The sequence below is a fragment of the Motacilla alba genome, chromosome 2, assembly GCF_015832195.1.
Source record: "Motacilla alba alba isolate MOTALB_02 chromosome 2, Motacilla_alba_V1.0_pri, whole genome shotgun sequence".
Taxonomy (NCBI): Eukaryota; Metazoa; Chordata; class Aves; order Passeriformes; family Motacillidae; genus Motacilla; species Motacilla alba.
Genome location: NC_052017.1, coordinates 127268263 through 127280517, shown reverse-complemented (window position 1 = coordinate 127280517; position 12255 = coordinate 127268263). Strand labels below are relative to the sequence as shown.

The 12255-nt window shown below is 40.1% G+C and overlaps 1 protein-coding gene across 7 annotated transcripts in view; it reads left to right on the top strand.

The window, feature by feature from the left end:
- RUNX1T1 (RUNX1 partner transcriptional co-repressor 1) overlaps positions 1-12255 on the top strand; it is a 115938-nt gene that overhangs the window by 8412 nt on the left and 95271 nt on the right. Inside the window, exon 1 of one of the 7 annotated variants that reach the window (XM_038162472.1) lies at positions 9-165. The exons of 4 other annotated variants lie outside the window; for them this stretch is intronic. The gene's annotated coding sequence lies outside the window, so the exon portion shown is untranslated. 2 more of the 7 variants (XM_038162498.1, XM_038162453.1) reach the window with 2 other exon arrangements.

Sequence of the window (12255 nt, the reverse complement as noted above, 5' to 3'; positions counted from 1 at the left end):
GCCGCGCTGATACTGTAATCGCCCTGATGCACGCCGCCGTGCCGCCCCCCCCGCGCCGGCGGGGCCGCGGAGCCGCGATGCTCCGTCCTTGCGCCTCAGATAAGCCGTGAGGCGCACAAAGCTCGGGCCGCGCCGGCGCCTCCTCGTCCCTCCCGCCGCCGGAAGGTAAAATCTCCACCCGCGGGCGGGAGAGGCGGAGAGGCGGGCGGGGGGACACCCCTCGCCTCCTCACACTCCCCGGCCCGGCCCGGCCCGTTGCGGCTCCCTCGGCGCTGCACAAGTCGATAGGCGCGGGGAGAAGTGAAGATGTAACCACTTATTATCTCCCCCCGGAGCGGGCGGGGGATTTACGGGCAGAGATTAGCCGGCGGGGAGACGGGATCTGCCTTTTGTTGTGCTGCCTCCCCCCGCCCCCGGGCAGCGTCGAGGGGAGCGGAGAGGGTCTCGCCTGCCGGGTTGGCCGCGGGGAGGGAGGAGGTGGCCGCAGAACAAAGGTGGTGACTAAGGGACCCCACTTTAAACACAGCCCAGAGGAGCAGAGAGTGCCGTGTCTGGATGTCTGGCGGGACGGGGTGAAGGAGCCCCGGCCTGGGGTGGCAGCGGGGCCGAGGGGATGTGACAGCCCCGGCCTGTCACGCCTGGGCACCCACCGCTCACTCCTGGGCTGGTTTCAGTCAAGGCTCCTGACTTCCACAATCCCCGCAGAGGATGACACCGGGCTTCGGGAAAAGTGGCCACTTAGCTCTTTCTTTTTTGTTGTTTCGGATGGACTTCTGGTGGTGCTTTTTAAGTTCTCTTCCAGATGAAAATGAATTGCATGCTCAGTGTGTGCACGCACGCTGCTTGAGCAAACGGCTCTATCAGTGGTCATATCTTAAAGCAACATTAAACAATTACCTTTATATTTAAAAGTTTGAAATATTTATACTGCTGTTTCACTTTGTCAAGTGTTTGCACAGATAGATATATAGATATGATCTGGTAACTAAAAGCCTAATTAAAATTTGTTTAAAGCCAGGAGGGCATGTATTCTTGTTGACAGCAGCAGATCGATAGGGTAAGACAATAGAGCCCCATTATTTTACTTCCATTGACTGAACATATTGACATTTCAGGTTTGCGATTGCCTCAGTGAGCATGATGAAACACTGAAATTCATGAACCAACTGTCTGGAGTGGCACATATATTACTGTATGTCATCTCTGCCTTCAGGTTACCTTATCACTGAAGCAGAATGGTAATGGATGGCAGCAGAGTACTTCAGGGGGGTGAGGGCTCTATCAGTTAAGAAGCTGACACATAGCAGGTTTCAGGAGTATCTTTAATTACACCTAGAATTATGTACAAAGGAAGATGGTCCTTATTACCTGCTGCTGCACTTCAGAGTTTACAGGCTCAGAAGCAGACGGGGTAACAAGGTACTTATGTGTCATTTTTTATATATGTGACTTGATACCTTTAACTTTTGCAGGAGCCCAAGGATTTCTGGTTGTGCTGTTTGCATGCTTGCCATGTTCCCCAATGGCAGCATCTCAAACCAGTCTTGATGCTCAAGTTCTAGAGCATCTGCTAGACCTTCTCCCAGTCTGAAGACTGCAAGGGAAACAAAGAACAACTTTGAAATAAATCAATGCCCTTTGAATTTCTCTCCCCTCAACATGTTCAAACGACAGTGCTCAGAGAGTTCAATGCAGTGAGACTATAGCGGAATGAAACATACATGCCTATATGTATATCTATATATATACACACACACACACACATTTTTCCCTTGCTATAAGCACCATAAAAAGAAATGTCTGTGCAATATGTGCACATGAATGCATAATTGTATATATCAGTTTATACAATTGCATATAAATGCGTATATAAAGAAGACCTCTGTCTGCAGAGCATGCAATGTGTTTATTATTTCAGAGGCTTTCACATCATCTTTAAAATCTAGCTGACTGTAGAATGGAACCCATCAGGGTAATGCAGAGATAGAGACTGAAATTAATTTAAAGCAGACAAAGAGCAAATACAGAAGAGCTGTTATGATTTAACTAATTTTTAAAAGTAAGTGGACTGAAAATATAAAATGTATTTTGTGTGCCATCTACTCAGCAATTGTTGCCATCAAGTGGACTGCCGATGCCCTTTAAGATGGTAAAAAGAAAGCTAGTCCTTTATACCATTTTCCTGAAAATGTTAGGTTTCTGTTTGATCAGCAGGTGCTGTTGAGATGAAAGCCATGTGTAAATTTTCAGAAGGCCAAAAGTGTCAATTCAGAAAAGGAAAGTGATAAGAGAAAATGCAATCAGTTTTCCTGTTTTCAATTTGTGCAGGATTTGAAGAGCTGTTTTGTTAAACTGCTACATCTGCTCCAATATGAATATTGAACTACTTCCACTAAAAATAACACCCTATAATTTGGAAGCCATTGCAATCTTTTGTTAATGCAAGTGGGTTATTTGAAAAAAAAATCTATTCTGAAAAATCTCCTGCCTAATGTGCATTTTTGTTTATCGGCACTTTTATCTTCAGCAGATAAAATGGCATTATGCAATTAGGACCATATCTATTTGAACTGGAAAAATGACACTGGATAGTTGAATGTCACTATGTTGGTAAAAGGATTTAACTCGTACTTTTAAAATAATTTTATTAATAAACTATGATTGTATCTTAAAATGACATGTGACTGTTTCCCCATTGCAGCAACACAGCTTTATGTACTACTGAGGACCTTGAGCAATGTAAAGGAAGTTCAGTATATGACACAACATTCTTTGGCTTGTTTCATTCCTGATATACCTGCAAATCTTAAGTTTAGGCTCATCAAGGACATTTCAGTTAATGGGGATTTTGGAGTAACTTTTTCCATGGTAAATGAAATAATGGAGTCATATTTGAATGCATATATACAAAAATATTCATGGTTGTGGAACTGCTAATCCAAGTGAGTTCTATGACTTGGAAAGCATAGTGGTGGTAGAGCATACATTTTCTATCACAAGCATCTCTGGAGAACATAACACTGTTGCTTTTTAAAAAAACCCACAAACAAAAAAATCCGACAATAACCTAATGGAAAATATATGTGCTTGTTAATTTTATAAATAAGGATCTAAATGAAGAAGGGATAATTCACTGTTACATCTATGGAGCACTGTGTACATAACATGAGTAAATGTGCAGAATAGAATGAGAGCTTTTATTGTTTTATTTCAACATAGCAAATTACCTGGTTTTAATATTAGAATGGGTTTTAGCTGTTGAATTCTAATCTAATCTAGTAGTCAGGAACAAATTTTTTTGGTAAGTGTTTGCATGGGAAAAGGCCTTGCTGATGCTTCTGTTTGGTTTTGCAATTGGATTTGTACACTTTTGACCTTGGGGGATTTTCCTCAAAGTGATCTACAGATCAGAAATAATTAAAATTCAATAAACTGAAATTTAAATATAGAATGGATTCTGTGTGAGATCCGTGCTTGTGGTAGGTTGTCTAGAAGTCTGTGGTATGTCTACTTTATAGTTTGTATTCCCCAGCATAACTGTGTGCACACATGTGCATAAATTTATGTTGAATGACAGAGAGATAATTATTTATACAGATTTTATCCAAAACTCTGTGCTCTCCTGAAACACAACAAAAAGCCTCCCTCCCCAGAAGAGTGTTTACATCCCATGACAGTCACTAGATTCAAATCTTCTCAACATGAAAGTTGTTTCCTTTCCTCCAAACCTTCTTTTCCCCAACAAAGCTAACCCTGTTAAACCTCACCTTCTGTGGGATGTATACATAGTTATAGACATATGTACGAGAAGTAAATATTACAGAAAACATGGCCGATTGGGGCAAAATGTCTGTAGCCTTAAATAGCTGGTGATATCTGCCAACAGCAGGAGCGGCGCTGAGGAGGCCCTACCTCGGCTGACCCGGGGATGTGAGAGCCTTGGGGAGCCTGGCGTTCGTGCTCCGTGCCTACGTGGGGCTTTCTGCTCGCAGATACTGCCGAGCAAATGCTCTGGCACTGTGTGTGAGAGCAGACTGCCTACCTGAAGAGTTTTGAAACCAAGGAGCTTTTTACTTTGGTCGTGGGATTTTCTGCTACTTTGCACAGGGGTTGGCGTGGAGCCCTGCCCCAAAAGAAAGATTATAGCTGCATGCAGGGTGTCCAGATTTTCTTATCTAAATGTTCTGAACACATCCATGGGAGTGTTCTGTTTTCTTGATCTTTGCCAGAAATGCTGCATACAGTTTTGCTGTTCCTGTTGAATAGTTGCCATATTTAACTCCACTGGTTGTGAATGGAAATGTGAATGCTCTAATGTTCCCTCTTGTTTTCCGTAACACATTTCGGGATGCCTGGAAAAGGAAGGCATCCGAGGTACTCGAAAGTATTTCAGAATACACAAAAAGAATTTAATAGAAGTTCTGAAACTTGGGTTGTTTATATGTAGTTTTTGGACATGTGTGATAAGTTGACTTATTTAAGGGATATGTTTTTATACTCAGTATTATTTCTCAAATGTAGTGTTCTTGAAAGTACAGTTGTGTTGTAGAACTGTACAGCAACAATATTCCTGCATGATCCCACGTTGTAACATGCTGATTTGGGATCCTCATGGGAAAGCTCATGATTCCTTTAATCATTTTGGAAGGCATTTGATTCATTTTTATGTTTATCAAGACAGGTATACTCTGGCACTTATAGTAAAGTAAAAGTGCAAGGTTCATGGAGGATAGATAATAGGTTCTTTTGGAAATTAGGTTGCAGACTGGAAAGACAGAAGACTCCACCTAGTGGAGTGGAATTAATATGCACATGGTGGCAGGCAGCGGTGTGTAATAAAATAGGTATCATTTATGGAGAGCCAAGTTGCTACAGAGAGTAAAGCCCAGGAATTCAGACAAGCATATGAGGTTGTATGACCATTACATATTGTACCAGGCTGTAGATACTTCTGGAGCTCTAGGAGGCTTATGTGTGTCTGCCATGTTGGATGTTAATATGCAGTTTGCATAAGTAGTAGGCATTACCACTATTTTTTTTTTCTTTTGTAGTGCCTTTTATTTGGAAATCTGCTGTCTACATTTTTTGATTTCTGATGACCCCACAGGTGCCCCTTTTGGTTGTGGCCCAGGTGTCATTTTAAATACCTCGGGGGAAAAAAAAAAAGTTCCAACAATTCAGCCCCCCAAACATCACCACTTTTCCCCCACAATTGCTTATTTTTTAAAATACCTTTTCTATTTTTTTCTTCTTTTACTTTGGTAATGGCAGTATCAGAATGTTAGTTCTGCATGTTACCATGACAGGTTTTGTGGCATGTTGAATAAGGCTGTGTGTGCTTTTTGGGAGTCACAAGTTTAACAAACTCTGATGAAGCATCAGACTATATAGGGTTTTGTGCCTGTGCTTTACTGTCCCATTAGTTTGGTCACGTTGTGCTACTGGGATGTAGTAAAAAGAATTTTAAAGCTGAGATGTGAGTGAACATCTATCCTGAGCAGCTAAGATATTGTTCTGAAATCCTCTTGGAAAATGCATTCTAACATTGAATCACACAGGCATTAGACAAGTTCAGGAAGAGAATTCTCCAAGACCAGCTCAGGCTTTGACAGTGAGAGGGTGAGGCTATTGCCATAAAGTGGGATGATTAGGGTGCAGCAGAGGAGACAAAATGCTGCAAAGGATATTTGGGAAGAGTGCTCCAGAGGAGCGCTTCCAGTGAAATCCAGGTGGGGTTTGTTGCCAGAGCCATTAAAGCATAATGGTGCCAGAAAAAGCTGCCAACAAATGTGGGAATAATGACACCTATGGGTGTGCTGTCAATGGATGGTACTGCCAGGATGATTTTTTATTTTATTTTAATGGTGACATTGCTAAAAGTATTTAAGGGTAGTGTTATAGGAAGTGTTTTAGTGATTGAAGTCACTGGGTTCCAGGAACCATTAAGCAAAACCTGTTTCATGACTCTACTATTTATTGTTTTAAAACTTGATGGCAAACCACTTAATGCTGGAAAAGCAGGCTGCAACCTGTATTAAAGCATGCTACAGGTGCACAAGGAAACCAATCTACTGAACTGAATAGCCCAAGGTAGTTTCTGAATGTTGTTCACATTTCATGTGCACCATGATAAATTAATGCAACTCCATGGATCAGCAGACCTTGTACACATTGAATTAGATACTGGAACTCAGATCTTACGTGGTACTCCCAAACCTAGTTCTCACTGAAGTCAGTGTTTCTTTAGTTAAAATGCCAGTTTAAGGAGCTGGACCTTCAGGATTTCTGTGCTCCCATCTTATGTCTGTGATCTTGACAATACTTTTTTTAGATTGGCTCTCAGACTTAGTTCTAGATCTCTCCCTAATAAAATGGGCTAGCTCAGGTCTCAGTGTAAAGAAGAGCATTCTTTTTGAATTGTAAATTACAGACTTCCCTGACAAGACTGCCATATAAAGGAAAGAAAAAGCCTATTCCTTTCATAATAGTGCTTACAGATTCCTATTGAGTCCATTGGGCCAGGATTCTCAACTGGTCTAGCCCAAGATCTGTTTTAAATTGTGTTTTAGCCTGCTCCAGACTTTCAGACAAGTTCACAGCTATAGTAAATACCAGCTACAGTAGTTAGAAGGGCGGGTATCAATGTGCAATTTTCCTTCCACATTCTGGGATTTATTGGTCTCACCCTCTTCACCTGGGGAGCTTCTGATGTTAATTTTTTTGTTTGTTTGTTTGTTTGTTCGTTCATTTGTTTTTAGGTCCAGGCCTAAATTTCACTATCTCTTACAGAGCTATTATTGGCCACTATTGTTTTTATTATTCCATGGCTTCTCTGGGAAGAGAAGGATGGGCAGGACCTCAGTGACATTGCCAGAGCAAGTCATCAGTGGCCATATCTGCCCCTTAGGAGGTCACAGGAAACAGGTGGCTGTGTTAATTGTCCTCACTCCCAACTCTTGTCCTTCCTGGAGGGAATTTAGAAGTGGTCAGGAAGTGTCAGACCTACTGTGTCCCCCCAGGTTCACTACTTCAGGCATTCATAATAATTTGAGGTATGTGCCAAGCAAGGGAGACTGTCTGGGAATCCCTTCTGTCCTTTTGAAGCTGAGTGACTACCTGGCTGGGAAGGCAGAATGCTGTTGCTGCAGAGTATGTTTGGGATTGCAGCTGGAATCCAGCAGAATAACAATTCTATTTTTAAAAAAGTATTTCCCTATCATATACTGTTTTTCTTCTTTCAAGATATGCATAAAAAGTCCTAGGTAAGCAAACTACAAATACTCAAGAGGCACATGAAATATTTCTGGAAACTATGAGCCACTTTTATCTGGTGAATTGAGGATGGAGAATGTCAGTGTATTTTCTTCTTAGGCCAGTTTTATTTGTCTTTGTTGCAACTGCACCATCAGTAGTCATGGATCTCTAAATGACACTCAGTCCTGTGCTTTGGAAAATCAGTTAGGGTCTTTCTACTTTATATGAGCTTCTTGTTAACAGCTTGCTTGATTTTTTTTTTGCCAGTGAAGGTGCACAGCATTGCTGAGTATCTCACTGCAAATGCGGCACCCAGCGCTGTAAGCCAGATTTTGAATTACCAGTAATGTTTCTTTAAAATGTCTTTTGGAAATTATTCACTCATGTTGGAAGTGATGTGAGTTAAGTGATAAATACACTAGTTATTTATTTGCCGTATGCATTTTGGGTGAAAACTGAGCTTCTGCTCAGGTGTACTCTTGATATTACTGAGACTACTTGACTAAATAAGGTGGGCTGCAGGATTATGTAGTTGGTGAATCACACTGGTTTCTGAATCACTCTTAGAAAATACCAGCCTGAAATGCTAGCAGATAATGAACACATTGTGCTTGGACTGGTACATTATTTAAAGAATAGCATTTTAAAGTAGAATATTTTGTAAAATGTTAGTTTAAGAACCATTTTGCAATTTACTTCCATCAAACCCATTGTGCCAGGAAAAATACCTCCTTCAGAAGGGAAAAGGTGTCAGTATTGTGGAAGAATATCTGATTTTTATCCAGCTATTTGTTATTTAAGCTCCCTTCTTTTCAGTGCAAGGAGATCAGCTGACAACAGCAGCAACCAAATCATGTTTGCAGCTGGGCAATTACAGTAGACCCTAAGATCTGCAACTGTCAACCATGAACGCAGATGCCTTCAAAGTTCTGTTTTTCTTCCGTGTGGAAGTCGTTGGCATGGAACAGATGCCTTCATTTTGGAGAAACCAACTGCTGGATATAATTGGTTCTCTCTTGTCTTGTCCTCTAGGGACAGTCTCTCGCAGATGAAATTAGATGAGAGGAAAAAAAAAAAAAAGACACAGGCACACACACTCGCACATGACATGAAGCAGGAGTTTTCAGGATCCCTCTCTGTTTTGTCACGTGGAACTGTTTTCAGCTGGAAGATTTCATTCCATTTTTAGCACTCTACACACACACATGATGATGATGTTATAAGAAAAACATGCAAATGAAAATACGTATCTGGCCAAAGTTTATTATTAATCTAGGCATGCTTGTTTAGAAATAAGACAAGCATATCCATCCCATATTACTTAAGTGTTAAATGTTGACTTCTGCGATATCTATTAGTGCTGCAGTCTCAGAAATTTAAAGTTAAGTCTCAGAAGAGACAAGATGCTTTAAAAACTGTTTGGTTGCAGTGGTGGAATCAAAGTTTTATCAAACAATTTGGTAGTGGTTAACATGGGAGGAAAAAAACAAGTAGCAGACTTCAAAATTCACCTTGCAGTACAGGCATTCAATTCAGAATGCATCTTTACAGGAACTTCAGCAAAGTTAGTCTGATGGACACCTGTGGTGTGCTATTTCTGGGAGCCCTGTGGTGGGGTACTGAAGTGACTGTGTCCTCTTACTGCAGGCACCGAAAATGAGATGATGGCAAATGGACTTGGAGGCTATAACAGAGAGGGAGAATCTGCTTACCCTGTGCCTGTCAAAGGGTTTCTGTCATCCCCTCTCTGCCTCGGTGTAACAGCTACCAAATCATTGTGGTTTGTGTTACTTAATTATGCTGTTAAAATAAATTTATACCAATTTTATGTTACCTTAATAGGCTCAGTTGTGAACTGTTGACAGTCAGGCAGTGCTGTGTATTCTTGGGTAGACTGGGTGCATTCAGGAGGTGGGTGCCGCAGTGATCGGGGGCAGCCAGGAAATAAAACTGCCACTGCTGGTACCCAAGACCCCAGAGGCTTCATCTCTGAATGCCTTTTGTCTCTTAAGTTTTATTTCCGAGTACAAGTTGGGGTTTTAGGTTTTGCTTGTGGTTCTTCTTTTAAAAAATTTATTATATATTGCAGTTTGAGGTATCAGTCCCTATTTTACATGATGCATTTACTACTACTGTAATAGTACTGTCAGCAGCAGTGAAACTGACAGGAGTTACCTGGGTCTTGCCTTGGTAGAGTTGGTAAAAGGCAGTTTAGACACTTGATGTAGCTGGATAGCTGCCCGGTGCTGTGCTCCTTTGTTTCCTGCTAACCCCCGGGGGCTGTGTGGGTGGAGGGACTTCCAGCAGTTAGGAGGAAGCCCCAGGTAAACTTGTTTTTGAACTGATGGCTCTGCAGCTTTAATAGAGAGAGATTCTTTGCTATAGGACTCCAGTTCTGATTCACAGAACTGGAGTGCGACAGCGTGCTTGCTCTTAGCATTATATTTTTGAAGAGCCGCATATGAAAGGGAAAATTTAACTGGGGAAGTGCTTAGGTGATAAAGGGATTTCTGGCAGTAACTAGGAAGTACAATAATGGTTTGTTTCATTTGAGGCTGATCCTGATATTTGTAGTCTTTACATCCTATTAATTCCTTGAAAGATAAGCTGATACAAGCATGACTTGCCAGGGCCAATGGCTTTTCTAAAAGTCTTGGCTTAGGTTATATCCCCCTTCTCTACACATATAAGATAAAAGCATTGTGAATATGAGGTTAACTGAATTCAAATAGAAGACTCTCTAGAGTTATTGCATTCCTTAGAAAATAAATACATTTCTCATATGGTTGAGATTGATCAAAAAAGTGTTCTGTATGCCAGTGATTACATTCCCATCTGTGATTAAGGTTTTCTGTCTGCATCTGGTTTTCACATTATATTTCTGTAACAAGAATCCTTTATATGGCAGAGTTCACTCTCTGTATTTTCTATTAGCTGCAGCTTGAACTACTGCACGGATCGCAGATTTACACATGTGGTTTTCATTACTTCATACCATTGAGAAAAAGTAATATTTGTTTGGGAAAGTATGTTTTTCAAAATTTCCATGGTAATACAACATGTTGATCCTTTTTTATAACACTCATGTAAGACTACAAATTGTTTGAGGCATTCTGCTTTCACTGAAGCTCAGACATTAGACAGTTTTGCATGTACATTTGAACAACAGCAGCAGTTTACAATTCAGGAAGCAAAAATACATTTAGAGAAGGAGATTAGTGTAGAATGGGTATAGCAAAATGCATCCATCACTTTGGAAAATGTGGCAAATAGAAAAAATGAGCATGGGCCTGAAACAAAGGAAGAGTAGCAAATGGAAGTGATGTCTTCATTGTAAAGTGGATGACAGATTTTTTTTTTTTAATAAGAACTTTTTTACAGTAAGATGTGTAAAATATTTTACCAGCTATGGAAAATGAGTAGGCTATTCAGCAGAAATATTGAATTTTTATATATTACATAGTTTAACATATTTGACCATAATTGTTTCTAGTGGCCAAATTAGAAAAAGTTAGCAAAACATGAATATATCTTTACAAATGTGTAACTCTGAATCCAAAATATGATGTATTCCACTATAAGACAGTATTTCAGCCAGATTGTGCTATTGTCACTTGGTAGAAAACTTAATGTTTAAATGATCTCAGTGAAATTAATAGGGCCACTTGGTCAGTGGAGAATTTTTCAGTTTTGGTAGGGTTTATGGGTTTATGGCCATAAAAATCAGATCAAACAATAACAACAATTCAGAGAATGCTGCATGCATTTATGGAAATTTAAAGTGTTACACAAAAGTCTAGGCAATTGAAAAATACACAATTCATGCTAGGGGCACAACTGAAAGGTAAATTTATTGCCTATGTAAGAACATTGTGACAAGTAGAGAATTACATACAAAATAAAAATCATTTTATTAAAGTAGTTATTGTACCCAAGTTGTGGAGTCTTAACCACATTTTGGAGGTTATTTTCCAAATGCCAGAGGCAGTTGTGTCACTTTGAGAGCTCCACAGTTGCCAAATTCTGGGTAGAATCCTGCAGTCCTTACCACTTGTTTTCATTGAAATCAGTGGAATTTTGGCTTCTCTCAGGACTGCGGGGAAATGTCTGACCACGACCGCTGGAAAGAAAGGACGGACTTTGGTGAACTCCTTTGTTCTGTAACCTTAACTTTAACTTGGGAAGGTTTGTTTTGATTTGAGAAGGGTGCTTGTTTGTGGGAAGGATTGCAGTTTCTAGCACAAACACAAATGTGATCTTTTGCAAATGCCCTTTGGCAATGAATTTTTTTTGCAGAAAGATCTTGTGCAGGAGAAGGTTGGGGCTGGATTCTGGGTTAGATGCATGAGCTGCGGCCGGATCCTTGTGCATGCTTAACTTGATGTCCTGAAACACTTGAACAGTCATTGCAGATTGAAGCATGTACGTAACTGTGTGTGCTTGGCTTTGAAAAAACTTTCTGTCTTGACATAATTATGAACCCTTGACAAGCATATTAATGCCTTGGAAAAACTGACAACACTGCGATACAGACTTATACAAATGGCAGAGTATTTGTGTAACCCAAATAAACAGGTTTTTTAGATGTTGAAGTGGGAGGGAAATTGCCCTTTCAAAAGTGGGAAGATGATTTGTAAATATATCAATAGCTTTTTGATCTGCCATTCTTTAAATGTGTTTGCTGTTATGACTTACAAATCAAATTTAGTATTAGTGATGTGTAAATTGGAAGATCTCTATTTTTAGTAAAATTTTGATTTAATAAATAGTTCTCTAGAGCTTCTGTTGAACCAGGTAAAGTATGTAATATTTTATATTATGTGAATGTGTTGAAACCAAATCATTTTTTACATAATTAACTAATGGGTAGAATATAGGCTGCCCTTGATTTGTTGCCTTCTATATGTCAGCTGTTTTAACTGAGCAAATTATGAAACTACCTTTGTTGAAGAATTAATACAGTTTTAAAGTACTACCTTGTATTAGCTTAGAAAATGTGGT